The sequence below is a fragment of the Orcinus orca genome, chromosome X (assembly GCF_937001465.1).
Source record: "Orcinus orca chromosome X, mOrcOrc1.1, whole genome shotgun sequence".
In the NCBI taxonomy this organism is placed as follows: domain Eukaryota; kingdom Metazoa; phylum Chordata; class Mammalia; order Artiodactyla; family Delphinidae; genus Orcinus; species Orcinus orca.
In genome coordinates this window covers 1,892,877-1,910,749 of record NC_064580.1, presented here as the reverse complement: position 1 = coordinate 1,910,749, position 17,873 = coordinate 1,892,877, and positions in this window count along the sequence as shown.

The following is a 17,873-nucleotide window of genomic DNA, read 5'->3' as shown; positions in this document are numbered from 1 at the left end:
TATGGGGACATACGTATACGTATAGCCGATTCACTTTGTTATAGAGCAGAAACTAACACACCATTATAAAGCAGTTATACTCCAATAAAGATGTTAAAAAAAAGAAAAGATACTCTCAAGGAAGTGAAAAGACAACCCCCAGAGTGGGAGAAAATATTTGCAAATCATGTATCTAATAAGGGATTCGTGTCCAGAATATGAACTCCTCCAAGGCAACAACAACAAAACACAAACAACACAATTTTTAAAATGGGCCAAGGACTTGAATAGATGTTTCTCCAAAGAAGATGGGCCAATGAGCACGTGATAAGATGTTCAACAGCCATAGTCATTAGAGAAAGGCAGATAAAATCCGCAATGAGATACCACTTCACACAAAGCAAAACACAAACGTGGAAAATAAGAGCTGTCAGTAATGTGGAGAAATCGCAACTTGTGCGTTGCTGGTGGGCATGTAAAATGGTGTAGCCACTATGGAGAACAGTCTGGCAGTTCCTCAAAAAAGTGAAACAGAATTACCATACGACCCAGCCAATGCTGGGTACATATACCCCAAAGAATTGATAACAGGGACTCAAATAGTCATGTTCATAGCGGCACTATTCACAAGAGCCAAAAGGCAAAAGCAACCCAAGTGTCCATCGACAGATGAATGGATAAAAAAGGTGGTCTTTCCACACAGTATGACTCAGCCCTGAAAAGGAGTGAAGCAGTGACACAGGCTACAACGTGGCTGAACCCTGAACACATCATTCTCAGTCAGAGCCCTGACCAAGCCATGCAATCCTTGCTAGAATTCGTCTGCAAACACACACGCGTGCACACACACACACACAAACTCTGCAAACACACACGCGTGCACACACACACACAAACACACACACATTTTTTTCCCCAGGGAGAGGAGACATTCCTCTTCTGATTCTTTCCATCACTTACACCTTTATCACTTCATCTTACATCTTGATCATTATTCGTACATTTTTACACAGACTTCATTCAAAGCGCACTCACGGCATTTGCAGACGTGCGATGATTATGGGATAGCGGCGGGGTGAAAGTGCACTTGACAGTGATGTCAGGAAGTCCCACCCACTCTGCTTTCTTTGCATGTGGGTAATTCCATCTCCCCAGGGACACAGACAGGGCCAGGAAGTGGGAGATATGTTGGGACTTTTTGGTTTTTAGGTCCTTTACTTTTTAAAAAAAATTTATTAGGGTTTAATTGATTTGCAATGTTGTATTAGTTTCAGATGTACAGCAAGTGAATCTGTTATACAAACACATCTATCCACTCTTTTTCAGATTTTTTCCCGTATAGGCCATTACAGAGTACTGAGTAGAGTTCCCTTGCCGTACAGTAGGTCCTTGATGGTTATCTATTTTATGTATAGTAGTGTGTGTGTGTGTCAATCCCAATCTCCCAATTTATCCCTCCCCCGCCCTTACCCCCGGTAACCATAAGTTTATTTTCTACATTTGTAACTCTATTTCAGTTTTGTAGATAAGTTCATTTGTATGTTGGGAATTTAAATGAGAAAGCTGAGTGGAAAATGGGGAGAGGACAGAAAACTTTGGACCCAGAGAACCTTGGAGAATGTGAACTCCTTGGGACCATCATGGTCTGTTTCTACCCAGAGTTGAGAGCCCCGGGGTGTACTGTGGTTGGCCAATGATGCCTGGCCCGAGGGTGAAATATTGATCCCAGAAATCCTTAACAGCCCCATCGATTAGACGCATGTGCAGGCAGGGTTGATGGACACAGGAGCAGGATGTATCTAGAACATCACTATTGATAAGGCAAAGGTACTAATTTGCTAGGGTAAATACTACAGACGGGGCGGCTTAAACATTAGACATTTATTTCCCCCGGTCCTGGAGGCTGGAATCTGAGATCCAGGCGTGGGCAGGGCTGGTCCCTCCCGAGGCCTCTCTCCTGGGCGTGTAGACGGCCGTCTCCTCCCTGTGTCCTCACAGGGTCGTCCCTCTGTGTCCGTCTGGGTCCTGATCTCTCCTTATAAGGACACCAGTCCTTTGGGATCAGGACCCACCATAATGACCTCATTTTACCTTCGTCCCCTCCTTAAAGACCCCACTTCCAAATCCAGGCACATTCTGAGGTCCTAGGAGTTTGGACTTCACCATATGAATTTAGGGGGAACACAATTCAGTCCATCACAGGAGATCAGGGCATGGCACAGAGTTTTCCCTCCGCAAAGCTGCCCATCTGCGTGGGGAATTTAGGTTTGTACAGACACACTGAAATAAACACTTTTTATTTTTGTCTCCATCAAAGAATGCAACCCTTCCCTCTTAATATCATTACGGGGGCGTAGAAGAATTATTTGACAGATGCCAAAGGAAACCAAAACCATGCTCACATGTTTTATTCTTTGCACTTCCAAGAGAGTGTCCTTGAGTCTCAGTCAGTCCCAGTAAAGGGAGGGAAGGAGAGAAAAATCAGGGGGGAGAACTCACTTACCCTCCTCGCTCAGGGATACATCTCCTCCCGTGGTTACTGTCCATTGAAAGCTCAATAAGCATCTCTTGTCTCCCAGTTGGAGGGACTTGGCTACATGTCTCATTTCACATCAATAACTAGTTCACCAAACAGATAAATGGTAGGCGGACATAGTTTGCACGTGTATCTTTTTTTTTTTTTAATATATATTTATTTATTTATTTTTGGCTGCATTTGTCTTCGTTGCTGCGTGCGGGCTTCTCACTGTGGTGGCTTCTCTTGTGGCGGAGCACGGGCCTTAGGCATGCAGGCTTCAGTAGTTGTGGCTTGCAGGCTCTAGAGCACAGGCTCAGTGGTTGTGGCACAGAGGCTTAGTTGCTCTGTGGCATGTGGGATCTTCCCGGACCAGGGATCGAACCCATGTCCCCTGCATTGGCAGGTGGATTCTTAACCACTGCGCCACCAGGGAAGCCCTGCACGTGTATCTTTAAGGCAAAAGGCAAAACGTCAAAAACACCTACTCCGGCATGGGTCTGGGAGATTGGAGCTGTATTTCCATGTTCTAGGAGAACACGGTCATGCCTTCTGCTGAGAGGGGCATGTCTCATAGGAAAATGGCAACTTGAGATTTAAATCCATCTGAGTTGGGTTTGAAACCCTGACCTGCTCCTACAGGACACTCCTTGTCTCTTTTGTGGGTAAGTTTTATCAGTTGCAAAATGGGAACTAAGACCCACCTTGTCAAGGGCGATGAGGATTATCTATACTTGCTGTGAAGCGCTTAGTAAACCCCAGCTTGGGTCATGCCAGACGCCCGCCTGGAGTTGCTGTTGCATTTTTGCCCATGGGGGTAGGAGAATGTGGGCAAAAATAGGTAGGCACCCGGGGTGAGGTTTTTGACCTTATAGCATCCTCAGATCTCCCAGAAATTCTCACTGCCTTTACAGAGTTTACACCTCAATGTTTTAGATATGGATTGCCATTTTTTTCTAATGAACCATCTCATGTAAAACTTTAAAAAAATAATATTTAAACCTTGGCCTAGGGTGGAAAAGATTCATTCTCCCCCAGCTTTCTCGAGGTATAATTGACAAATAAAACTGTGAGATATTTAAAGTGTATACTGGGATGATTTGATATACATGGTGGAAGGATGGAATGCTTTCTTTTTCTTTCTTTTTCTTCCAGTTTTATTGATAAGATGAATTCTTTCATCACACACACACACCCTCAGTGGAGGTCCAAGAACTTGGGAAATATCTGCAAAACATCAGAGAAGGGCAGAGATGGAAGTTCATACAACTGCGTGCCTATAGTGGGCACACCATAGTGAGCTTAATTCACGCTTTACAAAGCTACTTCAGAACAAAATACACTATAAAGTGTATTTTACCATAAAGCAGCCGCTAAAAGAACAATCACGTGCATTCATCTTATTATTGCAAACATTTTCTGTGTTTCTATACAAACATATGAGCATAGTAATTTATTCAACTCATCATTTCACTTACCTAAACCAAAAACCTGCTAAAGCAAGAAAATAATAGGATAAAATCGCGATTAGATTCGAAAAGTAAAGTCTATGATTTAATTAATTGCATTGTAAAGTATTTAATACAACCTCCTTTTTCAAAATTTGTTTTTATTGTTGGCTGCGTTGGGTCTTCGTTGCTGCGCGCGGGCTTTCTCTAGTTGCGGCAAGCGGGGGCTGTTCTTTGTTGCGGTGCGCGGGCTTCTCACCGCAGTGGCTTCTCTTGTTGCGGAGCACGGGCTCTAGGCACACGGGCTTCAGTAGTTGTGGCTCGTGGGCTCAGAAGCTGTGGCTCGCGGGCTCTAGAGCGCAGGTTCAGTAGTTGCGGCACACGGGCTTAGTTGCTCCGCGGCATGTGGCATCTTCCCGTACCAGGGCTTGAACCCGTGTCCCCTGCATTGGCAGGCAGATTCCTAACCACTGTGCCACCAGGGAAGTCCCCAACCTGCTTTTTTATCCTCACCACTATACGAATATACTTTCAGTGCTTTAATTATACAGTTGAAACCTTTTAAAGCTTGCCATTTAAAATTGAAAATATTGGTTTAAGTTATAATAAACCTGAAATCAGTGTAATCCTTCTGAAGCAAGATGTCATTTAAATGTGTTCACATTTGTTCTTATATCTGTAATATTTTAGGCATGCTAACTTTTGTCTGTCTCTAATTAAAAAGTTAAAATTTAAAATAAAAATAAAGATACCACCTACTTTGATTCTATAGGATTCAATGCTAGAAATCTTTATGATGGTCTCTTCCCTAAGTCTGACCTTATCAGTTGCTTGCGGTCTTAAAGACAGCTAGAAATACTCTTTTTCAGAGCCAAGCTGTCTTGACTTCCCCAGACTCTGGGTTCCCTTTTTTCCTGTGTGCTCACGTTGGCTTCATCCCAGCTGGGCTGGAGCAACCCTCCAAACTTGTACAGATAGAGAAAACTCAGATTGCAAGAAAAGAACACAAGGGTCTGGTCCTTTCTGATCCCCAGGGGGCCCCTCACTGGGGGGTTGCCTGTCATCAGGGCCAAATTTGTTTTCCATTTATGTTGAAACACAAAAGCCCCCTGGGTTGAGTCTTTTGCTTCTGTTTTTTTCTCTTCCTCCTGAAAATTCCTTCCATTGTTCTGTCTGGCACTCTGCCCTGGAGGGAGACTGTAGCAGCCTCTCCCCATCCGAGTCTGTCTGATTTGGGGCACCTGGAAGAGGCGATGGTCCTTCCCGTGAATTCGGTCCCTACAGCTGTTCACCACAAACGCGGGGAACCCATCTCCCCTCCCGAAGACTTCGGCTTTCTACTTCACGGGAACACTCGGCCCCAGGGAATTACAGGGCTCCCTTAAATCTCTGCTGAGTCAAGATGAAAACAGTTCTGATACGGAACTTTCACGTCGGAGGCACGAAGGCTTGTGAATGAAAGTCTGAAGATCAACTTTTCACAAAATAACGCTAACCCTATTTTCCCTCTGGGTTCCTTGAGTCTTATGCATGCAGTCTGGAGTTGCTTTGTGGTTTTCCAGAACCACGGGTTATAGTGTTTATGGTATAATTTCCCAACACAAATTGTATTACCAAGGAGCACTGACATTTGAGTGGAAATATACAACTCAAATGATGCTGTGGGTGGCTGTTGACGCCAATAGATGTCTTTCATAAAGTCCAGTGTCAGTGCCAAGGTAAGGGGGAAAAATGCCTTCTAATCATCATTTTATGTTGTTCCTGTCTTCTGCTAAGAGCAGGTTTTTTTTCAAAGTTCTACTCATTTTACCCTTTACATTTTAATGCTTTATTAAAAACACAAATATAAAATGTAAGCATAAGCTAAATAGATAACATAGTTATATATTAAACTACAGATTATCATTTATAAATCTTGCATATATATATAACTTACGCATTCAATATGTTTACATAAAATAGAAATATAGGCGTACCTTAAACTGTCAATCTCTTTTGTGGATTTTTTTTTTCTTTAGTGGATTCTTGACGTTAACTAGATAGGCCCATATCTGCTTGAACTCATTCGTTTAGCAATGTATTTCTCCAGTCATCTAGGGAAATTACAAGGATGCTTCAAGTTTATGATGCGGTATCTTTGATTACCCTTTTTTTTCCTCATAAGACAGGATCCAGGTGTTACTCTAAAATAAGCCCACGTGTAAGATTTCCACTTAGCATCAGGAAGTGGGTGGATTGTAAGTCTGTACTTGACCATAAACGAATAGAGATTCCTATACATTCACATTCTACCTCGGGAAAAGTTACAATTATTTTTACATGCTGATAATATGTAAAAGTGTGCTTCTGTTGTTCACAATACAAAAACTGTGAAATCCTGTTGCCTGTGCTAGAAGTATATACTTAGAAAAAGAAGAGTTACCTATCATAAAAGTCTGCCTAGATGTCCTAAAGAAAGAAGACCAACTAAAAATATGGTGACCCTTAGTGCTTTATTTTTTGTTTGGTTCACTGCTGTCCTCATTGGAGTCATAACCTCTGGCATCTTGGCTTTGACTTCCCAAGTCTTTCATCGAGCGATCCCTTCCCATATATTTTGTACAGAATACAATAAGGGGAGAAAAATACACATGCCGGAAGAGGAAAGAGAGGAAGAGGAAGATAACAGAATTGCCATTTCCATCTTACCGGAGTCATCTAGAGCATCACCTGAGAAGAAATGGGAATGCAAGACAGCATGTCTTGGGTCTCACGTCCAGCAACAGAATCCCACCGTTTATAAAATCCGTGTACTGCCTGCCTAGGAATTATGTTTTTTCTCCGAGAAATGACTCATTTTATTACCATAACCCATGCATACATTTGTTCTGATTCTTGAATAGGTAAAACTATTTCTGTTTATACCTGAAGACATTTTTTAAAATAACGTTTTTACCAGCTACGGATTGTCTACAATAACATATTTATTCAGAATATCTGGAAAATGTTTCAATGGAAATTACGAAATAGGATTTTATTGTAAATAGTAGTCGGTGCATGAGGTATGACATCCTCTGTCGTTGAGTATGTTTTAAAGATCAAGAGGTGGGCTTCCCTGGTGGCGCAGTGGTTGACGGTCCGCCTGCCGATGCAGGGGACACGGGTTCGTGCCCCGGTCCGGGAAGATCCCACATGCCGCGGAGCGGCTGGGCCCGTGAGCCATGGCCGCTGAGCTTGCATGTCCGGAGGCTGTGCTCCGCAACGGGAGAGGCCACAGCAGCGAGAGGCCCGCGTACAGCAGAAGAAAAAAAAAAAAAAAAATACTTGTAACAAAATAAAGTAAAAAGTGTGTGGCAAATTTCTTTCTTACCAAACAGTGATTATCGTTGTAGCTTTATCTAGATATCTTTGGTGCTCTTAAAGACATGTTAAAACTGAAGGAAAATCCATTTCCATTCAGATGCTCTGAGGGCCCAGTCCCAACATGTCCCTGACAAGCAGAGTTTAACAAGGGATATTTTCATAGATTTCCCTTCATTGCACGAATTCCTGCTGACATGATGCAGAACTAACTGGTGCCCTATATTTCATATCCTCCCCACACGGGACCTGTAAAAACTGGAAACTCTAAGACTCAGTGTCAGTTAGCAGTTTGGGTAGGATCTGCCATTGTTCTCTCTTGTCACCCAATGAAAAGCGTGCTTTAAGGTTCCACGAATACAATGGCTCTTTTTTTCTTATCTGACACCACTTGGCTTCTCAACTCCAGGCCACATCCACCCACAGACAATGGCAAAACTTAGCATCGCAGAAACCCCAGACTAAACTGTGTATTGAGAAAAAAAATCCCTTATCCCAGCTTCCGTGTAGCAGTCTGACCGGGTCTTTTTTGAGATTATGTACAGAAAATAACACTATTGTTTGACCAAGTGTCATCAAACCTGAAATGAATATTTATTACGTTCCGAAAGCGCCATTAACCGCTTGCCATTTATCACTACGCCAGGAAGTACTTTTGTTATCATCCCCATTTGCGAGAGGTGCGGCTTTGTCATGGCAGTTTGAGTGGACGGCTACACTGTCCGTCGGTCCATTGTGTGTGGTCCAGCAGGGATTCCGTCTGATGGCTTTGCTTGCGTAGAACAAGAGAGAACAAGTTCTATACTTGGATGTGGATGAGAGCCTCAGGCTCCCACTGGACTCACTGGGTCCATGTCTCAGTCCCACGGGTGGTAAATCTCTGGAGACGCGAGTCCGATTTGGGTAATGACCCACGATGCTGTTTTTACTGGGCTGGTTCTAGGTGTGCGTCCATCGGTGTATGGGTGGGTAGATGGAGGGTGGGCAGAAGAGGAAGATTCTGGTGGGGTCTACGTGGAGTTCCTCATATGGGCTGGACTCCCCATTAAACCTCCCTGAGCACCCCAAGACTTTGTCCGTGAGGGACACATCTCTGCCTCCACAAACAGACTTTCTGGTCCCGATGAGACTTAGCTACTATGTACCAGGAGGAAACATTTACCGCGATTAAACTTTTAATAACACTTCATTAAGATTATACCATCTGAAGCAACTTGGCTGCCAAAGACCTAGCTGTTATCATAACCTTGGGGTCTATTTACAGAGGAAGAAGAATTAAACCAGGCTGCGATTCCCCTGCTGTTTTCTCTTCCTGGATTAAAAAAGATACTCTAAAAAAATAAAGTATTTCTCTGAGAATTAAATTTGTCGAAATGCATGTGCATTCGTTTATTGTGAACGGAATCCAAACATTGAATTTTCAGCATTCCCTCCTGTTTCTTTCAGCTTTTGCCTTCGCGTCACCTTTTTTTTTTCCTTTTTAGTTCCGAAGGCACAGCCAAAAAGCACACACAGAAAATAATTTAACGTTTTCTGTTCCTAAAGTATTTTCATAATCTAAAGTGTCAGTGCCTTCCTTTTAAGTTTATATATTTCCACAAAGAAAAAATATATGCTCTTACTGGCACACGAAGATATGCTTAACAGTCATCATCATAATAAAGTACACCTACTCCACATGCCAGAGGGATGAAGAAAACAGATTCTTCTCTCTCCGGTAACCTTAGAAATGCGCTGTTATTTTTATGGCTTCTTTGAGCCAACTTAAAATGCAAGTGGTATTCAAGTTGGGTCGTTAGAATTCTAATGTTTGCGAAGTTTGTAAAACTCATGCCTGCTACCCCTATGTTGTCTTTGATCTCATGAGCCCCAAGCCATCTTTCCCTTGGCCTCTCCCACTGCTTCTTTTCTGGGTCACACATAGGATGGTCATCACCAGCACCATGTCTGAAATAATGGTTCCCAGAACTCCACTTTCTAACCCCGACTCTGGGGTCACCATCTCCAGGGTCCTCCCACATCTCTAGGGCGCCGATACGTGGACCAGTCTGGTTGTATTTCCACGACTTACGGTCCAGTTCATGGCTGAGAGCCATAATCACTGCCTTGCAAACACCCAAAGCTCTTGGCCAACAGAATTCAACACCAAGCATGCTCAAATCCGGACTGCCAGTTCCCCATGAGCCGGGTGTGAGACAGGCTGGGACCTGGGACCCTTTGCTGCAGGGCTTGCACCTGGACACACCTCTCCTCCAGCAGCAAGATACAAAGAAACTAGAAGGGACTAAAAATAACTGCATGCATGCGCAGTTGGGGCAAACTATAGACAAAAAGATACAAAGAGACCAAGAAAAACCCAACTGCCACTTCTGAAGAGCCAGGAGCAAAAGCAGAGGGTCGGGAGCAAAAGCAGGGCACTGTACATGCCCCCTGCACACAAGACCACAGAGGGGTGGGCAGACCCTCCAGCCGGACCCCTGGACACCTACCCTCACCCCGTATAAGGAATCAGCTCGTCCCGCCTTGGGAAGCGAGCAAGGGAACCTGTTACCTTTTCCATGCTGTAGCAGGGGTCCCAATAAAGCCTTGCCTGAATTTCTCATCTGGCCTCTGGAGGCCTAGAACTGTGGTCAGTAACAGCTGTGGGCTGGAGAAGAATCACACCAGTGTGCCCAGTTGTCTGTTGTATCCTCTTCCTCCCAGTACAGTTCTTTCCCCACTTTTTAAAATCATTGTTTTCCACGTCTCCCCGTTTTCTTAAAACCTCAATATGCCTTCCCCAGCCTAAGCGAACGATCTCGACTTCAGTCTTACAGAGGAACAGAAATTCTCTCAGCTGAGATCGACCTCACCTCCCTTCCATCAAATCCACCCGCCTTTTCTCTATTGCCTGCAACTCACGCGGAAGAAGTATCTGAGCATATTAATGTTGAAACGCCTATATTTTCCTTCCCTGCTCTTGGCAACCCGAGGTAACACCCACAGTCACAAAGGGTTGGTGTACTGTCCATGGACCCTCTCCTGGGTCATGTCCATCTTCATCGCCTGCTACCTTGGATGTTCTGTCTCAGGACTTGTGCAAACTCAAACTTTTGGGGGTGGGGCGGTGATCGTGAATGCCCACAACAAACAAGGATGGGTTTGGGGCATAGATGTCCCATCCTTGTGGGGGACACAGTCCTGATAGCTCATTCTTTTTTAAAAAACTTTTATTGGAGTAGCGTTGATTTACAACGTTGTGTTAGTTTCAGGTGTACAGCAAAGTGAATCAGTTATACATACATCTATTCTTTGTTGGATTCTTTTCCCATATAGGTTATTATTCTTCTCCCTTATTATAATATTTCAGATTCTTTTCCCAAGATTACAGAATACTGAGGAGAGTTCCCTGTGCTCTACAGTAGGTCCTTGTTACTTACCTATTTCATATACAGTAGTGTGTATATGTTAATCCCAACTGATAACTCATTCTACAAGGATGCTGAGAGAGTTGCCAGTGGGACCAAAGTCACCTTTGTTCCTTTCCCTTTCTTCCTGGCTCACTTAACACCAGCTTCTTAGGACAACATCCCAAATAAACGACCTCACCCAGGTCCCTGGCTCAGGCTCTGTTTTTGATGGAACCCCAACCTAAGACATCCACCTCCACAGGGAATGCCTCCTTTTCCATCACGGAGAACAAAAAGCCTCACTATTCCTCTGAGAGGAAGAAAAGGTTCACCTCAACACAGAAAGGCTGGGAAAGTCTTTTCTTGAGGCGTAGAACTAGGAGCTGGACACCTGTCGATCTTCCCCCCCCCAACCTCCCTACCCCCTGACAACCACTTTTCTGCTCTCTGTTTCTATGGGTTTGACTTTTATTTGTATTCCACATATAAATGAAAGCGTACAGTACTTGTCTTTCTCTATTTGACTTATTTCACTAACCACATTGCCCTCAAGATTCATCCATATCGTCCCAAATGGCAGGATTTTCTTCTTATGACTGAATAATTTTCCATTGCATATATATATATATACACACACATACATACCACATATATATATACATACCACATATATATACATATCACATATATATACACACACATACATACCACATATATATATACATACCACATATATATACATACCACATATATATATACACACACATACATACCACACATATATATATATGTATACATACATACCATACATCTACACATAGCACATCTTCTTTATCCATTCATCTGTTGATAGACACTTAGGTGGCTTCCATGTCTTGGCTAGTGTACATAGTGCTGCTATGAACATAGGGGTGCATGTACTTTTTGGAATTAGTGTTTTGTCCAGATATATGCCCAGGAGTGGGATTGCTGGATCATATGGTAGCTCTATTAATATTTTGAGGAACCTCCATACTGTTTTCCACAGTGACTGCACCAGTTTACATTCCCACCAACAGTGTAGGAGGGTTCTCTCTTCTCCACATCCTCTCCAGCATTTATTATTTATAGACTTTTTGATGATGGCCATTCTGACCGGTGTGAGGTGATACCTCATTGTGGTTTTGTTTTGATTTGTCTAATAATTAGTGACGTTGAGCCTCTATTCATGAACCTGTTGGCCATCTATATGTCCTTTTTGCAGAAATGTCTCATCAGTTCCTCTGCCCATCTTTAGTCAGATCGTTTGTTTTGTTTTCTATTGAGTTATGTAAGGTTATCTCATTTTTCTTGAAAGCATTGGTTTTAAAAATGAAAATTGCAGTAATTTGCAAACGACCTCATATTAGCTCATGGATAGGACACAGCTCAAATGCAAAATAAAGGGTGTTCCAGACACAAGCACTCACGGCTAATGGTTCCTATCCAAGCTATCTGGGAATTTTAGTGGGGAATCAGAACAATCTTGGCAAAAGTACCCTGGTAGAGTAATTGATCCTAAATTAAAGACTTAGCTGGATCCCAAGGATCTGTTCAAAATTGGCAAGCCACCTAAGCCCTGTATCTTTGTCATCATATCGAAAATGGAAATAGTTAGCAATGGTATGCACTCAAAACATACAGTTTCTTTTAAAACTTGAATATTGAGTTCGTGGCAACATTGGGTTAAAGTTATGTTCAAAAAAAAGGATTGTCTTCCGGACATGGAATGAGAGGCACATAGGCATGGCTCTGTTTATATATCCCTCACAATAATTAGTTGAACAGGCAGAGAATTCGTTTTCCAGATTTAACCTGCTAGACAGGACTCCAAGAAATAGAGAAAGTCCATATGCATTTTCATTCTTAGGGGATATTATCCTTTTGGAAATATTACCGAAATGTGGAGGAAGCAGAATTACTCCCTTCTGGAAAACAGGTGTATCTAATATTATATGTTTTTCATCAATTGCCTATCTTTTACCACTGTTCTTAATTTTCTTACAATTTAGGGAGCACTAAAGTGACTTTCACTTCAAGATCGTAAAATATAAGACAAAAAGATCTTTACCACTTTACGGGCATTTGCACACACGCTCGTGAAGAAAATGTTTTAGCCAGTGTTAAGAGTTCATTGACCATCTCAGGTCAAGACATTCTGGAAGGCTGAGTGACCCTCAACGGTGAATCCAGGTGGAATCTCCAACCCTAAAAATAAAATCGCTAACGAGAGAGGTTCTATGTATCCCATTGGATATTTCCACCAACTGTGTGTGTGTGTGTGTGTGTGTGTGTGTGTGTAGGTGTGTCTGAGTTCTAAGTCAGAGAAATTAATGAGTCAGGGACCATAATGTGTATGGCGAAGAAGCTTATTAGGGGCTGAATTGTGTCCCCTGCAAAATCCGTATGTTGGAGCCCTGACCCCCAGGACTTCAAGATGTGGCTGTATTTGGAGATGCGTCTTTACAGAGGTCATTAAGGTAAAATGGGGTCATTAGGTGGGTCCTGACCCCATAGGACGGGTGTCCTTATAAGAAGAGGAGATCAGGACACAGACACACACAGAGGGATGACCCTGTGAGGACACAGGAAGGAGATGGCCATCTACACAGCAAAGAGAGAGGCCTCAGGAGGGACCAGCCCTGCCCACACCTGGATCTCACATTCCAGCCTCCAGGACTGGGAGAGAATATATGTGTCTTCTTTAAACCACCCAGTTTGTGGTATTTTGTTATGGCAGCAAAATAATTAAAACTCTACATGGCTGTTATGATCCAACGTAATGATGACAGCGATGATTATGACCTTGCAATTAATGAAGGAACTGGGCGGATGAACGCTATAAAGTGTGTTGCCTGTTTCAGCTTCCTGATAAGGACGCCTGCGCATCCGGAGCCTGTGCTCCGCAACGGGAGAGGCCACAACAGTGAGAGGCCCGCGTACCGAAAGTTCCCAGTTTTTATGGGCCTAATATAAACCACTGTCATGGAGCGGAAACAATATTGGGAAAGCTTTCCTGTGAGAAGCCAGCAGGCCCAGCGGCCGTGGCTCACGGGCCCAGCCGCTCCGTGGCCTGTGGGATCTTCCCGGACCGGGGCACGAACCCGTGTTCCCTGCATCGGCAGGCGGACTCTCAACCACTGCGCCACCAGGGAAGCCCGAGAAGCCAGCACTTTGAACTCCAGCTGTGACGTCTCCCTTCTCTTAAACTCCAAAACTTTTCAATGGTTTGAATTGACCCGAGGGTAAACTTTAGGATCTGTACAAGGAGAAATTGATTAAATGTCCCTCAGGAAATCTTTTCAGAATAAAAATAGTTTACCTGGGATGCGGGATGCTGAAAAAGAGGAGGGTAAGGACTTCAACATTGACATCTCGGGCGAGAACCCCAAGTCTAGCTATTGAGAACAAACAAAAAGTCAGGACTGTGTCTTTTCATAAAAACGGAGACCTTTGTTGTATATCTAGTAGAAGTCACGTCAATCTTGCATGGAAAGACACTGGAAGATGCCTCTGATTGGGACAAAATTTTCCCTAGAAGAAAGAATTCCGGGTTCGTGCCAATGTACGTACCGTTGTGAAGACCTGAAGACGAATAACATTGGGAAACCTTCCTGTGTCTGGATGAATTTATTTATGTATTTACACTGATCGAGCTCATTAATTCATTTATTGGCACCATATGCCAAGTTGTACTTTGCCCAGAGGGACTGTCAAGAAGAATTCACAATCACAGCACTGGAAATGAAACACCAGCAGAGCTTGTCTTGCCGTAAAAGGACGTTCTGTGTTCCCAAATGATTGATTTTAATGGTTGGATGTCTCAGTGACAAAGAAAATCCCTCGTTGACAAAGGTGAAACCACCTGGCTCCTTTCCATCTTACGAACGTTGGAATAGATACTTCTGCAAGAGAAGGCTTGCAGCTTTCATGTTACAGTTGGTAGACCTTTTTGTTGAAAAATGGTGCAATAAAGTTAAACCGTCTGCTTCTTTTCGTACCTGTGCAAGCTTCGCATTTTCTTCTCACGTGAAACACGTATCAAGCACACACACACATATATCAAAGGCAGGAAATGGATATCCAGTAAACATATATATATACACATACATGTACCGTAAATCGCTTCTTGGTTGTTATATATCCTCAGTCACTTCTTGGCTCTGTTTCGGTCTAGAATTAATTACAAGCTTGGTGAGGCCAATCTAGGTGTAGCAGCAAACTTGGGTTTTTAGGGTAAAAGTCAATAAAAGGGGTACAGCATGGTGTCAACCCTCTGATCATCACCTTCTTATAAACGGACGTTTATCTCTGCTAACTGGAACCACCAGTTAGCAGAAGCTTTGGGATGAGCTTTGGGTGACTGGGGTGTTTGGTGTCAGCCTCAGGGGATGAGGACAGCCCGGCGCAAATTAAAACTGGTCCTTGCCCTCTGACCTCTACCACGGGCTACCTGGCCAGCCTAGGGCTGTCAACTACTTCCCAGGGTGACATTTTCATCTTCACTCCATCTGCTTGGAGGGATCCAAGTGACTCCATGCTCCTAAGTTTCTGATGACCTTAGTACTGGGAATGACAGCAAAACTTAATACGTGGGGCTTCCCTGGTGGCGCAGTGGTTGGGAGTCCGCCTGCCGATGCAGGGGATGCGGGTTCGTGCCCCGGTCCGGGAGGATCCCACGTGCCACGGAGCGGCTGGGCCCGTGAGCCATGGCCGCCGAGCCTGCGCGTCCGGAGCCTGTGCTCTGCAACGGGAGAGGCCACAGCAGTGAGAGGCCCGTGTACCGCAAAAAAAAAAAAAAGAAAGAAAGAAACAATATGTGAATTACTTGCCAATTCCTGTAGTGCAAACGTTCACGGCGGCTGACTGCAAGTCATCGGTGACTTGAGAACCTGCAAACAGAGCTTCTATTGGTCTGTCTGGTCTGTTATTCTACAGATTAGAGGGACCCAAGGTTGGCCGCACATTACCCGAGGAGCTCTCAAAAATCCTAATGCCCAAGGATATGGAGGAAAGAGAACCCTCGTACAGTGTTGGTCGGATTGTAAATTGCTGCAGCCACTGTGAGAAACAGTATGGAGCTTCCTCGAAATTTTAGAAATAGGATTACCATATGATCCAGCAATTCTCCTCCTGGGTATGTTTCAGAAAAAACAAAAATACTCGTTTCAAACGATACCTGCACCTCAGCGTTCATAGCAGCTCTATTTACAGTAGCCAAGACATGGAAGCAACCTAAGAGCCCATCCGCAGATGAATGGATACAGAAGATACGGTGCATGTATGCAATGGAATAGTACTCAGCCATGAAAAAGAATGAAATAGTGCCATTGGCAGCAACAGGGATGGACTTGGAGGGTTTTGCGCTAAGTGAAATAAGTCACACAGAGAAAGACACGCACTGTATGATTGCACTTGTCCGTGGAGTCTAGAACACACAACAAATGAACAAGTGCAACAGAAAGAAGCAGACTCACAGTTACAGAGAGCAAACTAGCGGTTCCCAGTGGGGAGAGGGAAGGGGGGAGGGGCAGGATGGGGGAGGGGAGTAGGAGGCACAAACTGCTGGGTATAAAAGAAATAAGCGACAAGGATGTATTATACAGCACAGGGGATAGAACCAATACCTCATAATTACTTTAAATGGGGTATAATCTATAAAACATCAATTCGCTATGTATCAATTCGCTATGTATAATCTATAAAACATCAATTCGCTATTCGAGACTAATATAGTATTGTAAATCGACTATACTTCAATTAAAAAAATGCTAATGCCCAGTATGAATTCCTGATCAGCGAAGGGGACTATCTGGATTGTGTTCTGGGTACCAGCATCTTTAAAGGTCCCCTGATGATTCCAAGGTTTGATAAGGTTTGAAATCCTCTGCTCCAGGTATTAAGCCACTCATCAATTAATTAATTAAACCATTTTGAAGATGCTTGTTTGTTGCCTGCTTGGAAGGGACTGGGTTTTGAGGGTTACCCTTGAGGCCCTTACCCTGAGATCTTTGTACAAGGCGGTCCCCCCAGGCCCCCAGAAGCATCATCAGGAAAGCAACCCAGCATAATATTGTTTATTATAGGCATGCTTGTATAGTTAGGGAACAAAATTAAATCTAGGGTTTCATATCAATTCATGTACTAGCTTCATGGAAAGTCATTTTTTTAATTATTTTTTAAATTAAAAAGTTAATTCATGGTAGATGACATGTCATTATACATTTTCCAAAACCCACAGAACGTACCACACCAAAAGGGATCCCTGATGTAACCTGGGGGCTTCGGGTGAGGATGACGTGTCAGCGTACGTTCATCAGTGAAAACAGACGTTCTGTCTGGTGGCGGATATGGACGTTGGAGGAGCCTGTGGGCAGGGGTCGGGGAGCAAGGGGCTGTCGGAAATCTCTGTACCTTCCCCTCAATTTTGCTGTGAATCTAAAACTGCTCTAGAGAGAAAAAAAAAAAAAGTCTTGGAAAAAAAGAGCTGATTAGCCTCATGCAAATTCAATATTTTTCTCCATTTGTAATGACCTTAGAAATAATAGCTGAAGAAAGAGCTGAGCTTTTCAATTACTTTTCTTCAACTTTGACTCTTTGAGGGGTTTCTTTGTTTGTGTTTGAATTATTTTTAACTTTCTCCATTTTAATTGAAGTATAGTTGATTTACAATGTTGTGTTAGATTCAGGTGTACAGCAAAGTGATTCTGTTTCACATCTTTCAGATTTTTCAGATTCTCTTCCATGACAGGTTATTACAAGACATTGAAGGATAGACAATGAGGTCCTACTGTATAGCACAGAGAACTGTATTCAATATCCTATGATAAACTGTCATGGAAAAGAATATTTTAAAAGAGTGGATATATACGTATATATGTGTATAACTGAATTACTCTGCTGTATAGCAGTAATTAAAGACAACATTGTAAATCAACTCTACTTCAATTTTTTTTTAAGGCATTGAATATAGTTCCCTGTGCTACACAGTAGGTCCTTGTTGTTTATCTGTTTTTTATATAGTCGTGTGTGTTTGTTAATCCCAAACTCAGCTGACTTAGATTCCAAGCACTTGTTTATCAACTGACTATGTACTTCTCTGGGTGAACTGTTCAACCTTCTCCCTACTTCTGCTCTGCTTACCAGTGAGCTCCTTGGGGTTACAGATTACGGGATCAATGTCTA